Raw genomic sequence first — 18,675 nt, forward strand, 5'->3', positions numbered from 1 at the left:
AGGACACATAATACAAAATACAAAGCTACACACAATAGCACATCCCATACACCTACAATGTCAACTAGAAATTAATAATGTAAGCTTGTCAAATTAAAAGCAAGATTATTTGCGTTCATGAGAAGACCATGAGATAAAATGTAGAGTCAGAGGTTACAGAACTGAGAATCTTTTAGCACATTTTTAAAATTTGGTTTTAAACATAATGATGCAACTGCAGCTCTTCATGTCATCAGGACGGACGTTCCACTGAGATGTGGCTTTCACAGAGAACGCTGACTGTGCAAATGCAGTGTGATTAAATGGTATGGTACAATCCCATATAGAGGATATTCTGGAGAATCTAATAGAATTTATTGAGCGAGTATTCACAAAGTCACGTACCATTACGTACCATCACAAACCATTTAAAATTTTATAAACTAGGCACAAATTTGAAAATAATCTAAAATTCTTAAAGCTCAGTAAATTGTATTTCTCTAGTACCCTACAATGATGGAAAAGCATACTGTGTGTAACTCATGTAGGTCATCAATAAACATTTGAACAGTAATTAGTTCATATGTCCAGGTCTGTGTGACAAAACCAGCACAATGGCCAATCAAAACCATCCCAATACCAGAAGTGAAAATATGCCTTTGCTAAACCATATACACTGCTTTTAAAGTCTAGCAACATTGCTATCACTGCCAAATTGTAATATCTACAAAGTAACACCATAAACGTTTAGTGTGCCAGCATTAAAAGCCGTTTTGAGAGGCGGGCGCCAGGTGCTGGAGAGCATTACAGCACATTGTGTGTGTGTGTGTGTTTGTACATGGGTCGCGTGTTGGCCTGTGTGCACATGCTGATCTGGACTCGGTTTGGAAGGATTTGGATATAAATAAATAATTTCATTTAAAATATGGATTTTTATTTATAGATATTATTCATGTAATTTGCATGCAAAATAGGTCTACTCAACCAGCGGACCAACACATCAACCCATGGCAACACTTTAAAAGTAGCCCAATTCCACGAGAAAACCACAGACCTGGCAACCCTGATATATATCTATCTACATATATATCCTCTAGTGTTTATTGTGGAAAAAATGTCATGAATTGATATTTTTTGTCATAGTTTTCAATGACTGAATACACAGGTCATCTATGAATAGTCCACCTGCAGGACTTGCAGAACTAATGAATGTGAAATAAAAAGAAAAAGCTTTATGCGTATTATGTGTACATAAAGTGTTTATGTGGATCAAGATTTGTGGTTGCTATACAAGAAAGGACAGCCTTAGGTTTTCTAAATGGAAAATCCTCAAAAATTCCTGAGTTGGATTTCTGTTTGGTTAAGTGGAGAGATATTTGGTCAGAATGAATTGGCCTCTAGTGGAAACCCACTGTCTGACGGGACCATGTTTCACCAGTCCTCTGTGTCTAAAAATATGGTCTCATAGAAGTTTGTCAGACGCAGTTTCCAGTTAGGGGAGAGGAGAGATCAATAGCAGAGCATACTGCTTCATTTAGCCTCTTACTGAGTATTTCTAGAGCTTGGTGGTTGTTATAACACTGGATTTGGTGTATCAGAAATCACAACTTGAAAGAAGATAATGACAGTGGTGCTTGCTAAGTGAGTTGTGCCAGCATCCTTTTGCTCGTGCACGTGCCCACGCTCCGTCAGTGTGAGCGAGCAGCACCGTGAGACTATCACCTCTTCCTAACATACAGCGAGCAAGCGAACTCTAGCAGATGGAGTGCAAAAATCGCCGAGATATACTACGAGCAATGTTGTGGCGCTGACTCTGAGTGCGTGAGAGAATGCGAGAGCAGAGAGACGGAGCCGCTGCTCACTGACAGACAGTTGCTGAGCGCTGGGGAGGAATAACATCTGGACAGATGGAATTCACTAGATAAAAAAAATTGTTTTTTTGGGCTTAGGTGGACTTTGTTTTGGACTCTGTGTTGTGGTGGGTGCTGGTCATTTTGTTGACATTAGTGGACTCCCTTTCTGCACTAACGGTAGCTAGTGTTGCAACCTGTTGGCACTGTAGCGGGAGAGAGACAAGGCACAAACGCCACATCCTTTGGATTTTCTTGGCAAAACTGTCATTTACATAGAAATCAGGCTGTTATAGGCAACCGAGAAAGTCGGGGAATTTTATTTTATTATTTCTTCACATTCTGTTAATAATTTTAGTTAATTTTTAAATGTTTCAAACTAAAATTCTTATATAATTCTTACATATTGCTATTCCTATTGCATTGTATTTCACTGTTTGATTAGGATGAAACACACAACATGATGACTTGTAGTGTTTGATTTATTTATGTTATAGTGTTTGTGAAATGTTATCTTCAAACCATCTGGCTGAGAATGTGAGGCCCCTGACGTGTTTCCCTAACAAACAAACACAGCGCTGCATCCTGCCTGCTTCCACAAGTGCTACTGTCATTTTAAAGGGGCTTTGAGCGTCCTCGGTGTTGAAGGCTCTTCTATATCAAACGCAGATTTCCACAGTGGAGGACAGACCTCAGGATTAACCCTGTAATGCCTCTTTGCCCGAGTGAGTGATGACAGGGAATAAGGGGAGAGATCATGGGAATCTTTTGGGCCAGTTTATCTCATTGTACTAAATCTGCTGCTCTGTCATGTAAGTGATCCCCAATATACTGGTCCAGCATGTACAGGTAATAGTGACAGCAGTAAAACATGGTGTGCCTCTTGACATGATTGACCAGGAAATTCTGTAGAAGTTTATCAACAGCAAAATTACAGAGCTATTGCAATATATGCAAGCTGTAACCATGTTTTATGTCCAGATTAAAGGGCGCACATGGACTAATTTATAAAATCAGTCCTCAGGTTGAAATCTGCTCTCACTATATTTTCCAGCTCTTTTAGCAGATTCTGATCAGTGATGATTGCAAGTAGGCAGTGTTGTGGACATTATTTGCTATGCACCCATTTGAGTCACATCTTTTACACAGTGAAAATCTTTTTTTACACATTACAGACTGTCTCATCCACTCAGTGGGAGACACGTCCGATTGAAAAGGTCAGAGAAGTGGCTGGTGCTGCTCTTCATTTGAGGTGGGAAAGTTTAGGGTTCAGCATGCTTGCAGTGAAGTCATTCCTATGACATGTTGTCCGACCAAATCTAAAAGCAAAAAAATATCACCCTGATCTGGCCACACTAGAAGGCTGGTGGGAAGCCTGCAGTCATATCCTCCTCTTGGCTGCATCCCACTGCCTCCCTCATCTCTCTCCAACAACTCTGTCTTATGTGTGTCTTTGTGGTCTTGACATGATGGATCCGTCAAGCAATGATAATGTAGCGCAGTTTCAGACAGTCTCTCCTTGAAGGCATTTATGGTTTTGCACTCTGCAACTCACAACAAACTCACAACTGCAGTTGTGTGAGGAACAAAAAACCCTGTCATCTTTCACACGTCTGCACACCTGGCCAGCTGTTGTTTCTTTACTTAAATTATTCTATAAAGGTGTGGCGGGAGGGGAGGTTCAGATGTTGTTTACCCCTCCTACCTGGTATACATTTGCCAAATCAACCACATTACCGCCATGTGGCTGACTGGGGGAAAACTGGGGGTAAAAACTGCAGTTGCTGGTCATTAGGGGCAGCAATGAGATGGCGGCACACTTGGACAAGCTTCAAAAAGTTGATGTTTATGTTTTATTAGAAGGATGAGGATTTGTTGGGTTAGCTTCTCCCCATCCAATACAGAGCAGTGCTTCCCTACACTTTTCTGTAGGAGGAAGCAGGGACAGTCTCCCACACAAGTGGAGTGCAGGATCAAATAGGATGATGCTTCCCTTTATGTCCGAGGCAGGATTCTCTCACTCCACCCAATTTGACTGTTATTGAATAGGTGCGATCATCACACATCTGTCCCAACTAGAAGGGGCCTGTTAAACTTACTAGTAGGTTCAGGCGGTTGTTATTACCCATTTATTTCAGTGAGCCAATGTTGTTGGAGCCCAGTAGGTGCAGAAGGCCTGTTACAAGCAACTGCTGTCATGTGACTGCCAAGTTTCTTTCTGCAAAAACAAAACAAACAAACAAAAAAGGCTGATATTCCTTTTATTCTGTTCCATAACCTTAACCCTAACCTGCCTTTGCACTAAATTGCATTGAATCTTGTACCATGGCCATATAAACAGGATGAAGACGGGGTTATCAAACTGGACATTACATTTCACATGCCTCATTTAATCCCTGCACTTGTCACTGTCATATCTTTCATCACACACTATAAGTATGATTTGTAAGATTTACCTATCTGGACTGTCTATAACATCAACTGGCTCCTCCCAAGGCTGCACCCTCTCTCCTCTCTCATATATTATGTACACCAATGACTGTCATAGTGAGTTTGACAACCAGCACATCATGAAGTTTGCAGATGATACAGTTATAGTGAGCCTGCTGAACAATGCTGAACTGTCTCAAGGTTTTGTTTTAAACTAGTTTTTGAATTGGTGTAATGTAAAGCCTTTTTAGAATTGAATGTGACAAATCCAAGGATTTGTGCAGACATCACCCAACTACTGCAAACACTATAATTAACGGACGAGATGTTGAGATTGTTGAGTTGTACAAGTATTTCGGCAGCATGATTGACAGTAAGACGACCTTTGATAAGAATACAGATATGCTGTGTAAGAAAAGCCAGCAGCATCTTTTTTGTTTGAGGGAGCTAGCCAAAATCAAAGTTGACAGATCCCTGATGACCATTGTTTCATAAATCTTTTATTGGGTCAGTTTTCACTTTTTCTTCGATTTGCTGGTATGCATCTCTCAACCTCAAACAGAAAACTCATTATCAAGACATTACCCACCCCACTTCTGCACTTAGAATTTAAGTTTCTGCCGTCTGGTTCCCGCCTCAGACAACCACCAGTCAAAACTAACATATCAATTCTCTTTCATACCCTCTGCCATTTTACTCCCTCCATTTTTCTCACTAATTTTGTAACTTTTGTACTTGTATTTAAATGAAAAATGTTTGTTAATGTGTGGTTAATGTATATGCGGATTTTTATCTTGTGTGTCTCGGCCTGTGTTGTTGTTTTTATTGCTACTGCGGCAGAACCAATTGCCCCTCTTGGACAAAAGGTTTGAACTTGAACTTGTAAAAGCATTTATTTTTCATAGTTCAGCTAGTTAAGGTATGTTTACATTTTTGCTTGACATTATTTTTAAGTTACCCGCAGCACCATCTGGTGGCAAAAGCACGTTTCGCCTTCTCTCATTAGATTAGACTAGTGCAATGCCCATTCAAAACGTGCCTGTTCGGAATGAGCCGATTTCTCAATACCTAGAGAGAGTTGTGCCCGTCCCCTAAATGCTCCTCATGCAGGCTATCAATAGAGACTACAATTTACCGATGCTCCCTTAACGCTTCACACGCAGAGTATCTGGAGACTACGATTTTGAGTTGAGATGAAGTTGATTGGATGACGTGTAATGCCTTTTCAAAACGTACCTGATACATCCTGTACTATATCTTGAACATACATACAAAGTTCTTGTGTGAGGAATGGAAATACAGCTTAACAGGTCAAAAGTAGAGCTTAAGTCTCTTAAACTTTATCAAGTCATTATCACTACAGATGTAATACCACCTCAGGACAAACCCACATACATACATACACACAGACAGATTCCTTGCTTTATATAGAGATTATTAGATCAGACGGTTTTATTAATCCCCAGTGGGGAAACTCATTTGCGACTAAATCAACTCGTACAAACAACAAATAATATAGACATTGTATTCACAGTACACAACAAATAAATAACACCATAAAAAGCCATTTGAGACATGATTAAAAGCTGAAAGGTGCTATGGATCTAGACCGCATCTAAAATCTGAGCGCTGCTGGAACAAAAGACCTTCTGAGTGGTTCAGTAGAACACTGAGGCATCACTAGTCACTCACTGAATGAGCTTTTAAGTCCATTAAAAACACTGTGTAATGGATGGCCTTCGAAATACAGAACCGTTTTTAGTTTTACCCTTGTTCTCTTTTCTACAGTGACCTCAAGTGAGTCTGGGGTAAGGCCAATCGCTGAATCAGCCTTTCTGATTATCTTATTGATCCTGTTGCTGGGGCTTAGTTAGGAGCAGGTTTGGTTATCAGCAATAATTAATGATTATCAAAGATAATTATTAATGATTGAAATCAATAAAAAATATGAATAAGAATTAATAATAATGGGGCAGCACTATTGGGTCAGGGACCAATAATCAAACGGTGGATATAGTCTCAAAAAGGGGTCTTGTCTTTGTCATTTTCCTTTGTCCTCACTTCCACAGATGTGTGGTCTCAGCTCCGCCATCTTGTTTCTAGTTTCCTTTGTTTATCTCTCACACACGCCATGTGATCCCAACCACCATTTGGAGTCTGCCATTCTGTCTTTGTCTATTTTCTTCCCTATAGACAGTTCTACTAGTCAAGATTTGCAGTTTGTTTCTTAGTTAGGTATATTTCGTTAGCTTACATATTGTGTGTTTTTAACCTTGTTATCTTTTGAATAAATGCTTTTGAATATACCTGCTGGTCTATTTAATGTTGTACAAGAGTCTACTCTGCAGAACTCCAAAACCCTTCACTCTTTACAAGCTATTGAGATGGTCATTTTGGTCGTAGTAATTAAGTTAATTATTAATCATAGTTTCAAATTGATAGTTTGGCATATTTAATGAGACTGAATCAGTGAATTGGATATCCTCTCCCTTCTTCAAGGGTGGTGCCCTGAGGTGGATATGATGCAAGTTGAACCCTATTAATATTTAATAAATAAATATTATTATTTATTATTATTTCTTTTTTCATTAATTCATTGCAGGTTTTAACATTATAAGTTATCAGTTTTGTCACTTGTTGCATTTATCCTGCCACATTTATACATTTTTACAATGGGCAAAGAAAAAATAATAGAAAGGGGGGAAAAAAGGAAAAGAAGGAGGGGGTCCTGCAGAGCTCTCTTAATTTTACTGTTCATCTATTTCCATGACCCATTTACTCCAGTTTCTTTTAAATTCCTCTTCTCTGTTTCTCAACGTATAAGGGATTTTTTCCATTTCTTTGATCTCTTCGACCTGTTTCAGAAAGCGAGTTTAGTGAAAACTCTGAGTTTGTTCACCGTGAGATGAGGGAAACTCTGGGTTTTCAGTTTCAGAGAGAGAGTTAACTTAAACTTGGGGTCAGTTACCGCAGTAACTGACTCTGTGAAGCTAACTTTCTCGCTGGCAGGTTTTCTTCAACAAACCCTCCCTCTTACAGAGCCAGACACGCTGATTCATTTCCTCATTCATTCAGTTTGTATTAAAGCGTATTTATTAGCGGAGGTTTACTATCTGTCAGAATCTAAATCCTGGTTGGATATTAGTTTAGTTACTTAATGACTCTCTAAAGTTACTGTTTTTATGTGCATCAATCATTTATTTGAACAGCGTTTTTTTTTTTTTATTACACAGCGTGAATTCATCCTCAGCTCAGAATAAAACCTCTGCATGTCCTTCTGTTATAAGTCTGTGACTGTTTGTTAGAGCAGCTCCTGTGCTGAAATGTTTATTGCACATAATGTGTAATCTCAGTTACAATTTAAACAATAGGTATGAAGCTTTAGATGTGGGATCAATGAATAATTATCTCTATCACTCATGATGTGATTGGTTGCACTGATGGGAAATCATTCCTATAATATTGGGGATTATATGTAAATATGCTGAGTGAGCAGGATTGTGGTGCAGCTGCAGAATGTAGTTTGAAAGTGAGATTGTTAAATAGGGAGCATAATCTTAATGTGTTTTAACAGCATTTCAGTGACAATGTTTAAATTTACTGCATTTGTTGAAGTAGCTGAAATAAAGTCACTGAATGCTGTTGAGCTGAGATACAAATAGTCGTCTAAAAATTAAAAATATTCTGTATTTTAATCTCGACGTCTTTTCAAGTACAAATCACCAACTCAGTTTTGCAAGATAAAATATTTGTATAAAAGATGAATAATATACTTAATGAATATATAGATAAATGATACCGGGGACACTTATCCAATTATTATATGGGAGGGAGCAAAAGCTGTTTTATGGGGACACATAATAGCATACTCTGCATTTAAAAAAAGACAAAAACAGAAGACACTTGAACAACAAATGAAACTTTTGGATGAAAAACATAAAAATACAAATGAACTATAGTTTGAAAATGAATTTAAAAAGAAATACAAAGAGTTGGATAAGATCTGCACAGAGGAAGTGCAGGAGCTAATGACATATGCAAAACAGAAATATTACAATGGAGGACCAAATTCATTAAAACTTTTAACATACAGACTTAAGAAGCAGAGCAAGACAGCTCACATTACTAAACTGAAGACAGGAGGCAGCCCATGAATACTAACAGAAAGAAGATAGTGTAATTAAAGCAGCAGAGGAGATATCACAACAAATAAAGAAACTAAAAATGAGCAAAGCACTGGGAGATGATGGGTATACCAATGAGTTTTACAAAACATTTAAAAAACAATTGACACCACTACTCCTATGAGCCTATAACTGTGCATTACAAACTGGAACATGTGCAACTACTTGGAATTCATCTGTAATAACAGTGATTCATAAGGAAGGTAAAGATGCTACAGAATGATCCTCATACAGGCCAATATCACTATTGAACACCAATCATTAAATAATAACTTTTCTCTTATAGTTGATAGATTAAAGGAAATTGTACCTGATATAATAGACACTAATCAGTGTGGTTTCATACCCACAGATTTAGATGGACTCTAAATATAATAGACTATGCACAGCATAATGACACAAATCTTTTACTTCTATCGTTAGATGCAGCTAAAGCATTTGACCGAGTGTTGGGGCCATTTATGTTTGACATTGTAAGTAGCGTTGACTTCCATGAAAAGTTTAATATGTGGCTTCAAGGAATGTGTAAAAATACAATGTCTGGACTAAAGGTTAATGGCACACTGTCCAGAACATTTTCAATCCATAAAGGCACAAGACAAGGACACCCTCTCTCACCAATTATATTCACTATTTGCATAGAGGCACTTGCAGAAAGTATAAGGACAAATAACAGCATTAAAGGCATAAGTATGAAAGAACAACATAAATTTGCATTATATCCAGACAATCCTTTACTTAACATCCCCAGATCAATCTTTACCAAACTTGGAAACAATCTCAGAATACAGCAAGGCTATAAATTAAATGAAAATAAATGTGAAGCACACTTGAAATTGCATTTAAAGTAAATTAAATATTTGGGAATTTATCTTACTGGAGACATAAAACCCCTGTATATAGATGACTACCAAGTTTTGGAAAATAAATTGAGACAAGACTTCAACAGATGGAAAATGGTATCAAAATCAATACTGAGTAGAGTAGAAACCATGAAAATGATGATTCTTCCACAATTTTTGTTGTTATTTCAAATCTCACCAATACTCATTCCACATAGTAGTTTTAAAAGACGTAATACAATGCTTTCACATTATATGTGGAACTATAAAAGGAAAAGGAAAAAACTTATGCTAACCCAACCTAAAGAAAAGGGTGGGCTTAGCTTTCCATATTTGATAATCTATTTTCATGCTATGCAAATATTGATTATTTCTGATAGCCAAAAATCGATAATAAGCTGTTGTACCTACAAAATGCCCTACAACATCAGTCTGAAGATGATACATGGCTACTGCTTTGAAATATTGACTTGATAGGCTTATCATTCAGCAACAGGAGGGGCTACGGACATAGGACCATAGACTGTAAAAAATATGGACGTAGCCACCATGACATCACCCACTGGTTTCTGAAGAGCGGTTTCAAAGCTCAAAATGGGCGGCTCCGGCCATCGCCATCTTGGAAGTGCCTGACTCTGCCTAACTCCTGGCTAATCCAAAATTGGCAAAGAGGTGGAGCTTAGGCGGGCTGAATGAATCCTGGTTGCTGAAACAAACCACTTAGTGGCTAGTGACCTGTCACTCAAAGCAGTGATGTCCTTAATTATGCGTAACTTTATGACTTAATCAAATTTAGATGGGTGAGTTGTAAAAAAATTCATCCCCTGTACAATTGTCATGAAAGGGGAAATTAGCTATAGAGACCAAAACCATTTTTGGTACCAGGCTGTAAACATGTTTATTTCTGCTGTAAAGTTGTTTGCAGGATTATGCAACCCTTCAGTGAGTGATTTAGGATCTTTTTTTTAAATTAATTAATAAAAACATTGTTTAATAGTAATTATGGCCTTCACATGTTTGTTTAGCCCCATCAGTAATGTAATAAACTGCACTGAAATAAATTTTTTGTTTGTTTGTTTTTTCTCGCAGAAGGAAATTTGACAGTCATGTGACAGCACAGGCCTGATAACAGGCCTTCTGCACCTACAGGGCTCCACCAATATTGGCTCACTGAAATAAATGGGTGGTAACAGCCTCCTGAACCTGCTAGTAGGTTTAGTAGGCCCCTACTAGCCCATATATTTGGGACAGATGTGTGATGATAACACCTATTCAGTAGGCTGATAACAGTCAAATTGGGTGCTCACTGATTTATTATTGCAGTATTGTTTTTGTGTTCTCTGTTTTTGCTTTTAAATGACCTTTCATCATCTGCTGGTTTCTGTGCCCTGTTGCACATCTCTTCCCTTTACTGCACAGTATCAGGTAATAGTGAGTGAGTGAGTGAGTCTGTGTATGTGTGTGTGTGTGTGTGTGTGTGTGTGTTTGTTTGTTTGTTTGTCTGTATGCCTTCTCATCGGCCCATGGTAAAATGACACTTAGAGCTGCCAATATGTGGTCAGCCTGTTGCCACTTAATCCTATAGAGGCACAGAATGCCTCTTCATATTAGCTTCCACATCTGTTAGTGCTGTGTGTGTTAGAGAGAAAAAGAGAGAGAGCGAGAGAGAGAGAGGTCCTAGGAGAGTGTTGTTACTACTGGCATTTAGCCAACTGGAAGGTTGCCAGCATGACAAGGCAGCAGCAAGAGCTTTGTTGTCTGATTAACTCTTACACACACTCTTACAGACTCTCACACACTCAATGTAGTCATTTACACATATGCATTAATTAATTAATAGTATATATTTTCTCAGTTATAGAAGTTCAATCTTGCCAAAGAAAACATGATTGGATATTATAAAAATAGACATTCATACATAAGTATGTTGACTTTTTTGAGATGTCAGTATGTTATGACGTGACTCAAGCACAGTGTATGATACTGAATTTCATAAATATTACTTCATGCCTTGTAATTTTAACTTAGTGAGCCAGAATTCTGAGATATGCCATGATTAACAAAATCACAATGATGACATTGATTCTCAGAATTATGACTTTAATTAAATCAAAAATAGAATTATTAGTTGTCATTTTCTCTGTTGTGTTTCTGACAAAGTAATTGCTGAAGATGTGTTTGTTGTCCCCAGAGGTTTATACTCTGGGAGCTGTTTTATTAAAACCAAGTGGGTAGCACCCTGTCTGAAAAGTGAAGCCAATGCAGAAGTGCCTTAAACCTGCATTATCTCTAATGACCAGCAGGGGGCGACTCCACTGGCTGCAAAGAGAGGTTAGATTGTATGAAAGTCTTTGAGAAAATGAACCTACTTCTCGCTTTATTTATTACATCAGTAAACACTTTCCCAATGAGTTTATGGTCTCAATCGCTAGTATCAAGTCTTCTTCAATGCATCATGATTTTCATTTTGTAAATTATGGCCCTATTTAGAGTAAAATAGACAATAACGCATCATATGCTTTAGGGTGTGATTACGTTGTGATTGAAAAGTCACTACCATGGTGACAACGTTGATTACGTAACATAACCGTGGCGTAAGTTAATTGTAACATTTTGGTCGCCTAAAAAAGTCTTATTCAGCATTCCACTGTGATAAAAGACACTCTAAGAAGACAGATGTTCAGTTTTTCCGGTGAGTATTTTTTGTTTTAATGGTTTTAGGCTTGTTTTTCTTTAGTGGTAATTGGTTTTAGCGTTAGCATTATGACTGTTAACCATATATTGTAAATGCAACGTGCTAACCAGGCTAACAGCTGACACTATGGTAAGCTTCACCCTCTCGTCCAAATATGGTCACTTCTGGCTCCAAAAATCAAACATGGCGACGGGCAAATCCATGATGGAGATGGTGAAATCGCCAAAGTTGAGGCTTCAAAACAGCAGTCCACAAACCAGTGGATGACATCACAGTGACTACATCCATATTTTTTACAGTCTATGATTAAAACACACTTGCTGTTACCACCAGTAACCACAGGTGTCGCCAAATCAGCTAGGACTGAAATCTGTTTGATTATAACTTTAAAATCACGAGTTAGTGTCTTCTACGTATGACTTAGTATCTCTAGTATCTCATGAGTTTGATTTACTAATTCACATATGACTTTTTCAACAAGTCATAATTCATCATCTATGTATTTATTTTTCAGATGGTAATTTGTTCACACTTTGCACAAAACCTTATATTGGTGCTACCTTATGTTTGCACCTCGCTCTTCCCCTTATTAACATCCAAAATGGAATTTCAATTTTATCAGTCCACTTTTTCCAAATCACTTAATTTTGCTTTCTGTTTTGGACACTTTTGTGAAAATGCTAAGAAGCAAAATTGAAAAAAAGCCTTGATATAACAGATCCAATTTTTACAGAGTGTAATCTCACAGACTGTGAGTTACAGGTGTAGTTCTGGTGAAAGGAGAATGGCCAGAAGGCTTTTCCAAGTTCAATGTCAGCAGGCTTCCCTAAGCTGACCTGGTGACTGGCAGCCTGATAGCAGCCTGAGAGCCTCCAGGTTTAGCTGAACCCAGTGTCCTTCAGCTTGCCTCAGCCTGTCTGTCTGTTCATTTACTTCAAACACACAGAGGGGAAAACAAAAACAAATAGGGTATCAAGACATGTTCAAACACACAGGAATGCTGCCCGGTGACTCTTTTCTCCCACACAGCTCATTTCTCTTTGCTTCTGAGCTGGATGCAGGAAACCTAAACAAATGACGTTGTGCAAGAAAACTGTGTGTATGAATGATTATAACAAATTATAACAGAACAGAATGCATTTTATTGAGAAAAGTTCACTGCTTATTACATAGATGTTAAATCTTTGTAGGCAGTCTATGAATATTACCATGTGAAAAGTGGTCAAGGGTCTGGTTTGGGCATCATGTTAAGCTGGCTGGTAAAGGAACAACCTGACATTTTTGTAAATCCTCTTATTTCCATCCCTGTGCATCCAGTGGAGATGTGTTTAGCCTGCTGAACTATTCACATATTCACAAGGCTTTGCTACTGTAATTTTAATGTAGACCTACATTCTGATACTGTTGTTGGTGATATGACTCCAAACCCATTTAGTAAATTATTTGTCTGAACAGTTAAAAGACATTTAACTTCTTCACCAGATTGTAGTGTAGATTAATACCGCTCTGCCTACATACACCTCAGTGCTGCATTCACTACCCTTGATCATGACATTCTTACTGACAGACTAGAGCATTGAGTGGGCATTGTAGGAAGACCTCTGTGCAGGTTTTTGTCAGTTTGAAAAAAAAAAAGCCTTTTAGGTTTATGATTAAACTTAGAAAGTGTAGCTGAAAGTAATGAAAGATGGATTTAAGCAATCCACTTCACATAAAGCTCCAACACACCCAACATGATTTTATTCTCAAATACTACAATAGAAAATGTACTATTATCTGTGTCAATAAAAAAACAAACAAAAAAAAAACATTAGGTAGTTAGTTTGATATCCTTTATATTCCTGTCAGGTAATTTTAAATTCTTCAAAGTACTCTCTGGATTTTGATTAATTTGCTATTTGGGAATCATTACATTGTACATAACAGCCTAAAGTCATAATCACAATGTAAAAATGTATCTAGTATATGCATTAGAATGGTGTTAATTCAGATAAGCAATACCATTAGATGTAAATTCTAATAGCTGTCGCGATTTACATAAACTAGTTAACTTTACTCAGTTATCAACAATATGTTCTTACTAGTTTTTATGTAACAGTGAATTGCAAGGTGAAGAAAACAATTTACTTATTGTTTTGAGTGAAACTTAAAACAATCAAGTAGCAACAAAGGCTGGGGTGTGAGCATGTACAGTAGCCAACTTTCAGTTCTTATGCATGCTCAGGTAGTAGATTGGTGCCAACTCAGTGTAGGAAGATGAGGAAAGAATGAGAGACCGCTTGGATTTTGACCATTTCGTGAAGTCTCATTTTGTCTTAACAATAAGGTAAGTTTTCAAGCAAGCAATAACTGTGTGAATTTGTGTTTCTGACTGCTTCCAATGTTAGCTAGTGTTAGCTAACGTTTGCTAAACGTTAGCTAGCTAACGCTAGCTGACTTAGCTAACAAGCACTGCACAATATTTGACCGGCAGAACTTATTCAGGCACGTTTTGGTGATAAAGACTCATTTTCCCACCATCATCCTGGGATCGCATGAAAACCTATTTTAACTGTTCCAAAATTAAAGTGGAAAGTCTGATTTCTTTGTTTTCCCGAGTTGGCACAGCAAACGCATTTTGGTTGCAGGTTGGAAATTTACGCCACGGAATTTGCGCAAAGCACCCAGCTCACAAAACTCAGATCAAACTGGTCAAACTGGGCAGTGCTGATCAAATATGAATCAAAATTCTGTTACTGCATTGCCTATTTTTTGCCTCAAATGTTTTCGGAAACATATTGTAGTGTACTGTTTAGCTGTAATATGAGAAAGTTTGTGAAAGGGGCACCATGTTGAAAACGGATGACCCAAAACCAAGCACTGCCAAACTTGCAGTACATCACCCACACCGTCACTACCAGCCGGAGTGTTTAGTAGTCTGGTGTGTCCAGATGTGTCTGTGTCTCTCCACTGTTAGGGCGTTTACATTGAGGTGGGTCCCTGCTACTTCTCTGTATCCAGTGACTCTAGTGCCACTGTAACAGTCTTTCCAACACACCAACACACTGCCATAGTTAAATTTACATGGACCCGAGGAGTCATTGGCTCCATACAACGTTAATTCAACTCCAGTGGTGAAAGTCTGCAGAAAGCTGCAGTTACATTGCGCTACTATGATGAGCTGTCAGCTATGTTAAGCGGCCTGTGATCAATAATGAATGAGAAATCACCTCAATCTGTATCTTATGGTAGACAAGGAAAAAAAGAAAAATATCCCTGCTTCATTTCAAGGAGGCTTTCTGTACATCCCAAACATTTTTTTTTCAGGGATGTTGGCAGTCTTAGCTAGCTTCTTTGACCTAACTGCTAAGAAAGCATGACAACAGCATGACAAAAGCCAGCTCGCTGGGAATTACTTGCTATCCAAATCTTTTATCCTCCCATGGGTTTCCTTATTCATGTTGTAACCTGATTCAAACAAAATAGACTGACCCCACCACTTTACACAATTCAAAATGGACCTAATACCTGCTCATGCTCATTGGCAGAGCTCCAGGTGCCGTTGATAGAGTGAACTATTGTTTCCTCTATGATTTTTTAACATTGTGGTGCCTTGGTCACTTTTTTGGTCTAATTTCAAGTTGCAATTCTACAGTCAAAAATGCATTTTTTAAACATAGTATAGTCATCACTTGACTATACCTTTTTAGGTCTCGTTAAACTAAATTAAAATGTGTGATTTCACATTCTCTCTTGCAGTAATTGTTATTACTTTGCTATGTTGGCACACTACTGCTACATACAGAGGAAATGCTGTTTTTGAATTGTTTTTATGATTGAGGCCTCAAATAGATGTTTCTATAAATGCATTTACGTTCATATCAAAACAAGTATGTTCCTGTAATATCTGTAAAGCATGCATATATCAAGGAATATCTCTCTAATCTACGAACCACAACACTATAAGTGGAACTTTCTTTTATCTAAAAAATTCTTTGTCCTTTTCAGAAGAATTGCTCACGGCAACTGCGTGAGGGCTCTTCACTGAACAGCTGCTTCGTCAATGCAGGCCTCAGTACACTGGAGGTGAGATGCCAGTAGCCTATATTTTAGAGGATATTTCAGCTTAAGGAGTTGTAACCGACAGTAGAGCAGTTCTTGACAAAGTGTTCACCATGCTATACTTGAATTAGAATCAGTTTGAGACTATCCCCGCTTAAAATCTCCACTTAAAATCATTTCTTGCAGATGCAGTGGACCAGTAAGCAGCGTATCTTTTCTGTAGACAAAAGAGGACAGTTGTTAAAACACTATCGCCTAAAACATGGGGGCTTCACTCGGCAACAGCCAATACCATGTCTTCATAAGGATTGCTTGTGCACTTTTAATCTTTTAATACACTGAAAGTGCGTTTCTCTGTTTGGCAGACTCAATTAGACATTGAGCAAGCTAGTAAACCCACAGTTGCATCTCACTGCCAGTTATGCGAATACATAGAGTTTGTTGTTGTATCTGCAGGTGCTTAACTTCTCTCTGTAGGTTGTCTCGTCATTGTAATACTCAACTTGCAAAACACCTGGAACATTTCAGTTACTTTGTTGTTGTAAAGTTGGGTTAACCCACCGCATTCATCATTTTTAAATTTGATGAACTGCGATGAATTGAAATAGATTGACCCAAGAAATATACAGTATGTATACGTACAATTTACAACCCCTATAGAACTTATGTTGCTACCTATAATGTTTTTCAGTATTTTAAACTAGTGTTGGCTATTTATAGTACTCTATCAAAAGAGTTGGAGTCCATTGCTGCTGATAACACTAAAGCTGTGGTTTGTATCTAGGAAATTACTTCTCCAATCAGTAACTGTTGGCTGCACTGTCAAACAAACATCGTGGTGACACTTGTTTCATATACATTTTTACAAACATGTGTATGCTTTAACTTTTGAATGTTGCATGATCTTGAACTTTATTTGTTATCCACTTCTAGAAACCAGATGTGACAGCAATGTGCACTCCGAGGCCTCCCTGTTCTACTTGGTGATGACTCCAGTAACTTCTACAACACCTGCTTCTTAAGTTCTCATGGTTACAACTTAAAGGAGCACACAGAGTTGTGGGGAAATTTGCTTTGTATTTGCTGGTATCTTGCTGACAGTCAGCTAAAAAACATTAATGCCGAATATATTCCTTTGAGTTCATTACAAAGATGGTCATGGGCTGCATGCTAACTGTGACATTTCACTGAATGTCAGCAGGATGAAGCTATCAGCCTACCTCCTGTGAAGTGAGAAAAATACACCTTTCATCTCCAAAACTGAGTTAACTAAGTGCTAGACCTATGATAAGTAAAGATAAATGAGTTTAAGATGTAGACGCATTTGGGGCAATGTGTTAACAGACCTGAAACTAAAGTGTGCTTTGTGACTTTTTGAGATGTAATGATATAAACCAAAGCCAACTTGTGTGGACCAACTCTGTTTTCAGCCCTTTGTGCCTCTTCTCCAAAGTTTGTTACCAAAAACTGCACCACACTCAGTCTCCTCCTACTGCTACCTCCACTGCTGAAAAAAGCAAAATCTGACTAGAGGAATCCATTTTTGCTTTGTTCCGAAATGGTTGAGCAATTAAAACTGTATTGTTGGTGTGAATCACAATTGCAAAGGAGCAATGTCAGTTTTAGAAGAAAGAAAAATTAATAAAAGCATATAATTGAACTTTGAACTGTGTCACTACCTTGATTTATTATGTTGAACTGTAAATGGGATTATTTTAGGAGAATGGAACCTGTTTTTCATGAATGTATAATGGATGTTTGAAGCACTTAAGTTACATGACTAACACTTACTTGGTCTTTTTAAGGCAATCGGTTTGCTTGGTTTTAACAAGTAAATCAGACTGATGTTCAAGTAACTACAACTGAGAAATTCTAAGTTGCACGAAATGTCACATTAGTCAGCCCAAATGAAATAGATGTGATGATTGGAATACACTCACAGTGTATTTCACTCGAAATGATTGAGTTGTTTGAAATAGTAATTCTGAGTAGTCTATACTAAGTCAAGACTACATCGAAAGTAAATTATCAATTACTCCATTTTTTTTTAGTTACTTAAAACTCAAGTGTAAAGGCTAGGGATGACAGTTTCGATAACTAACGGGTTAATTTTGAAGAAAAGTTGTGATGTAGCTTTCTTTTCTGAGAGCTGCCCAGCAGTCAGTGACCAGAATTAGCTTGACTTTTAGCTCATCCTTCTTCTCCTCAAAGTGTTTTCAATGTGTTTAGTCACAGTAGCTCTCGATGGCATAACATACTAGGGCTCGAAGTACGCTGGTTATAAGAAGACCCCCCCCCCCCCCCCCCACCCCCCTTTTACAACAGCTGTTTATGGAAACATAATGTTTCTTTTTGAATATAACTTACATCATAGTATAGTTACATACTCACACGCTCTCCTGCCAGATTTTTGGAAGCAGTAAAAAAGAATTTTTCAAAATAAAAAACCCTGTGCAGACTCCTGGTTGTATATCAACAATAAATGCAATTAAAACAGATGAATAAAGAAACCATTTAACTACGTAGCCTATTTAACCATAGAAGAAGCGCAAAAATCAAGGAAAATGAGCAAGTTAACAAAATTGGGCAGTTTAGTTGCACTGCTTCTGCAGTAATTACAGTAGCCTTAAGGGACTTTATCAGCTTTGACTAGG

At 37.8% G+C, this 18,675-nt stretch overlaps 1 protein-coding gene and 1 long non-coding RNA gene across 2 annotated transcripts in view; both read left to right on the forward strand.

The window, feature by feature from the left end:
- arid3c (AT rich interactive domain 3C (BRIGHT-like)) overlaps window positions 1-18,675 on the forward strand; it is a 137,209-nt gene that overhangs the window by 77,245 nt on the left and 41,289 nt on the right. The gene's annotated exons all lie outside the window — the stretch shown is intronic.
- On the forward strand, window positions 14,060-17,688 carry LOC122990339. The gene is made up of 2 exons (XR_006405319.1): window positions 14,060-14,306; window positions 16,955-17,688. It is a non-coding gene; the product is annotated as an uncharacterized LOC122990339 (long non-coding RNA).

The sequence above is a fragment of the Thunnus albacares genome, chromosome 2 (assembly GCF_914725855.1).
Source record: "Thunnus albacares chromosome 2, fThuAlb1.1, whole genome shotgun sequence".
Lineage (NCBI taxonomy): Eukaryota > Metazoa > Chordata > Actinopteri > Scombriformes > Scombridae > Thunnus > Thunnus albacares.